Below are 4,965 nucleotides of genomic sequence, written 5' to 3' on the forward strand. Positions count from 1 at the left end.
GCAAGCACCTTTCACATTTTCAAAGAAATGCTGCCTCTTTGCTCTTGGAAACAGAGGCAAACCCTGTCCTCAGTAGAGATGGGCTATCACTGGTCTTCCTCACAGCTTCGAGGGAGGAACATGCACACAACAGTGATTCCAGACTTTTCAATTTAACTTACTTTGCTCCATGACAGGCAGTATCACTGTAATGGTGTGCATCAGAATCCAAACCGAGGCAGGCCAACATCTGTTTGTGCAATCCTTTCTTTTATTCTCCACTTTGGATCATTCCCTTGCTTGCATGCATGATTTCTGAAAAATAAGTTTGTAGTTCTTCAAGTGGACAACTTCTGATATCTTGCAAGGTATCAACATCCACACAACAGAGTCTAATAAACACTGTAAACAGTAATTCCCTTTTCTGGTGAATTCCCTTTTCTAAGAGGCTGAGCATCTATCTTGCCCCAGGACTCTCTTGGACCTAGACACCAAGCACTGCCATCTTTTGAGGAAATGAAGATACTTTTGTCATTTACTGACTTCAACAATCAAAACAGAACCCTTAGTCTAAAAAAATGTGCTGTAGCTTTTAAATTCTGCCTCCCTCAGGAGTGCCAAAACATTCTCAAGTGTGTTTTAGGAGGATAAAGTACTGTTATCTGACCCGAGCTTGATAATGTTCTCAAATACTGTAAGGGAATCACAATGCTCTCCTTGCCAGCAGCAGCTCATCTTTCCATACCATATAACCTATAAAACTCCTGCAATGCCTTTTTGTGACTAAACTGAGGATTTGGCTGGAAAGGGACTATCTCTCATCCTCTGCAGGCTGCTAAGTAAAACCAAAAGGGATGCAGAGATCTTTGCATAGGTTCACACAGCTGTAGTCATACTTTGCATCATCAGAGGTTTTATGAACTAGTTTTCTGTTCCAGTCTAGTACCGCTTACCACTGCCACCTCCTGGTACTGAAATATACTGAGATCCAGCTGTGCAAGATCAGTAGGGTACAGAAACACAAAATATCCCAGAGCCAAGTTCTGCTCAATTTCTGTTGTTTTCTACAGCCTTTTATAAGTAGATATTTATTTTACGGATAATCAAAAAGTCTGTATAAGGAAAAGGCAGAGGAGCTGTCAAAAGCAAGAGGTCACTATGGACATTCCTTTCCAAGATGCCCCTGACACAGCCAAAACAAATCTATGCTCACCAAATCAGCTGGAGACAAACAAGAGAAACCTTAAGAGTTTAAAATTCTAGTCAGAAAGTCTGCATTCATTGCAGGACAGGAAATTCCTGCAGTGTGTATGAACACTGGAAACAAGAATGGAGATTATAATTGAACACTTCAGAAGCCTCTCAGGCGGTTACCCCAGAGCCACCATGGGCAGACCCCTGTTTTTCCCCGGGTCAAATTTCTGTAGGCTTTTCACAGAATTTGCTCCTAAAAAGACAGATTGAGGGGGAAAACTGACATGTATCCACAAAATCTTTTCCAGCAATACTTTCCCACTTTATCTTTGTCCCATAACTTCAGATTTGAAGGAACAGCAGTCCTCTCCCTTCACATTAAATCTTTGCTAATGCTGCAGTACACGGCCCAAAAGACAGACAAGCATTCAGCCTCTGGCTCCAGGAGAGGGCAGTGAAACATGGTTAAACTTGGAAATGGTAAACATGCTCTGAAGTGCGTGGTGATTCCTTCTAAGTCAAGCCAGGTGTTGAACTTGGTGGCACTTGTGCAGGCAGTTGCAGCAGGAGGAGCTGAGAGTGTGGTCACAGGTGATACAAGCAGTGTACATTGATTTATGTCTCACTTTCTAGGGGAAAAACATTATACAACCTCTCCAATCCCTCTCTCTGCCCACAGAGAGGAAAAAATGTCATTAGGAGGCGGTGTTCATTCGCACTTGGGTTAATAGATCTCACTTGTTCTGCCAGTGCAGAGGGAGGCAGAACCAACTGAAGAACTTGTAATTCTGCATGATAATTAAGACAATGTGCCATAGCAGCTCTCAATCATACTTTTGGATGCTATAGTGTCCATTACACTTCGTGGAGAGACTGCAGCTGCAATTAAACATTTTTGATAACTCATAAATATAACATTAGTTGCCTGGGTTAGGCTTCTGATAACATCATTCATTTCAGATCATTCAATTAGTGCAGACAAAGGGGTTTCTTTCCAGGAGACATAATGTCATTGTCTCTGGAAAGGAACGCACTTCCCAATGACTGTTTATCACTCTGTAATTATAGGGCTGTAGCAGCCATTCTGTATATTACAAGGAGTCCTTTCTGTGCCCAAGGATCCAGCAGTTCTTTGTTTTAATTTATTTTCCTCTTAAATACCTCCCGCTATTTAAGCGATAATTCCCTGCAAATCAATTGTTAGCAGCAGTTAATGACTGGTTGGTTAATTAATAGCTGAAAGCAAAGCGGAGGGTGTTTGCTGCTCTAACAAACCATCCAATGTTAACTGTGATATTATTGCTAATGTACCCTATAATCAATGACTTCTCATGGCAGTGGTGTAGCCTATACATCACTTCAAGAATGGACTTGGCTGAGTTGCATTAGGTGGCACAAAGAAAGTCACCAAGGTAGTGATCACCACCAATGACCCATGTGGTCAGTCTGAACAGGGCAGTTCCCATTCTCCTCTGGAGTAATTTTGGTCCCACAGACACCTCAGTCTCATCTCTTTCTTGTCCCGGGATTAGCCAGGAGCTAGTTACTGAACCTGTTGGCATCAGCACAAGAAAAAGCTCTGAATCTTCACCTGTATCAGAATCTGTTTAATGGAGTGCTAAGACTGTGCTCTGCTGGACATCTGCAATAAGATGGTTATAATGCCAGAATCTGCTCTGCTTCTTTCTCTGTGGGCAGATTCTTGGATAATCCCTTTTCACAGTGTTCTCTTTTAATATTTATATAAGAGTATTTTGGCTTTTGTCTTTTCTGAAATAAGGTTTGGAGTGATGCTGCCATGGATAACGAAGGAGAGCCGAAAGCAGGCAGCAACTGATATTCACAGAGTACAAGTAATGGACCAGTTGGCTTATTATGAACTAAAATACTGCAGTATCTTCAGTGCAGAGGATGGTAAGTGAGAAAAAATGTTGACATTTTTGTGGTGAGCAACGTAAGAATATAAAATCAAACAATTTCTGGCACATAGTCAAAGCAGTGTTAAAATGGAAACTCTAGAGATAAGAACATTTTTGCATTTTTTCCTGAGCAAAAATGTAAGACTGTACAAAACCTCATGGAATGAGCTCCCTGCTCTGAAGCAGCGCCAGGGCCTCCCAACAGGCACTGTCTGACTTTTCTGAAAGAGAAAAAAAAACAAGCGGCAAGAAGCATTTTTGCAAGACTGTGCCAACTCTTCTCACTCTGACATTAAGTACTAAAATAAGACGATTTCTGCTTGTTATCCTCTCTGAGATCAAAGAGAATGATGTGCCACTTCCTTGTTCATAGCCATCACTTATTTTCATTTTATATATATGTATATACATATACACACACGCATACATACATACATATATATATATATATGTATATATATGTATGTATGTATACGTGTCACAGTATATATATATACACACTTACACACAGACATGCACTGGAAGTCTGCTGTTAAGTTTCTCTTTCAGCCTTCTCCTTCCTGAAATAAACATACCCAGTTCACAATTCAGCATCTCCTCATGGTTCTTGCTTCCCAGTACTCTATGCTCTGCTCTCTGCTTTTCTTGTATTTTCTGTTTCCTCTTCATCTGCAGCAAAACATGACACCAACAGCTGGATGCAGTACCACAAGTGAAGCAAAGACAAGAAAATAATTGTTTCTCAGGAACAGCAATCCTCTTCATATAACCCAGGACATTTAATTCATGGTTCCCTGCAATCATCACGTCTTTTACAAACATGCTGCTGCCCATTTATTTCCCCACCATCACATGTTGTCTCTGCTTCTCACCTTCCCGGGCACAGCATTTTAGACTGTTCTTGATGAAATTTCTTTCAAATATTCAGGAATCATTTCCCTGAGCTGTAGGGATAATTTCATATTCAGACTGTGGCCTCCTTAGTCTTGCAGCATCTCGTAATTGTAGACTTGTTTACTTGTTCTTCAGCTTTAAAAAATACATATTTAATAAAATGGAGCATAAGACAAGCTGCTGAATTACGTACTTGAAATATCCTTCCTGACAGTGATCCAGCACTAGCTGTTGCTACAGAGCTATTTTTCAACTGGCTATGCACCTACCCTATTGTAATTATATCTATACCATACTCCTTAGCCTGTCATATATGTCATAAAGTGTTGCTAAAATCAAGCACTGTTGCATTTGCTGCTTCCTCTTTATTCACCAGACAAGCTACTGTGACAAAGAAGGAAATGAGATTGATTTGACACCAATCGTTCTTGACAAGCCTATGTTTTCTTTCTTTGTTTTTCTTTTTTTTTTTTCTCCCATCACTATATCAGCTGGATACTTTTGAATTGATTGTTTAATGATTTCTTCCTGAATCTTGTAAGGACGTAAGTTAGACTGACAGGCCTGTAATTCCCTGGGTCCTCCTCCCCTCTTTAAAACTTAATACACTGTATTTGCCCTTCTCTTGTCTTCAGGGACCTCCTCTCTCCTACATGAGTTCTTAAAGATAATCGCTAATGGCTCAGAGATTGCTTCAGACAGCGCTTTAAGTACTCCGGGGTGAACTCCATCAGGTCCTGTTGACTGCAATACATCCATCTTATCTGAATATTCTTTAATCTATCCCTCTCCTGTTCCAGTCTCTACTTCTGCCTCCTTAAACATATTCAGTTTAAACAACTGATAACAGATAAAATTCATAATTCAAAGCAATTAAACATTCTACAATATATTTTTAAAATTTATCCAGATTTAATTTATATTTCCATTCTCCAGCTTACAATTCTAAGAATATATAAACTCATTCCCTGTATTCATT

General features: G+C 40.0%; 1 long non-coding RNA gene across 1 annotated transcript; it reads right to left on the minus strand.

Moving 5' to 3' along the window:
• Positions 1–272: 272 nt before the first annotated feature.
• LOC122179824 lies at positions 273–3,679 on the minus strand. Its single transcript, XR_006178839.1, has 3 exons — positions 3,668–3,679; positions 3,248–3,313; positions 273–294 (listed from the first exon to the last, which is right to left on the minus strand). It is a non-coding gene; the product is annotated as an uncharacterized LOC122179824 (long non-coding RNA).
• Between the last annotated feature and the right edge of the window lie 1,286 nt (positions 3,680–4,965).

The sequence above is a fragment of the Lagopus leucura genome, unplaced genomic scaffold (genome assembly GCF_019238085.1).
Source record: "Lagopus leucura isolate 7727_CA_CO unplaced genomic scaffold, USGS_WTPT01 Super-Scaffold_100004, whole genome shotgun sequence".
Taxonomy (NCBI): Eukaryota; Metazoa; Chordata; class Aves; order Galliformes; family Phasianidae; genus Lagopus; species Lagopus leucura.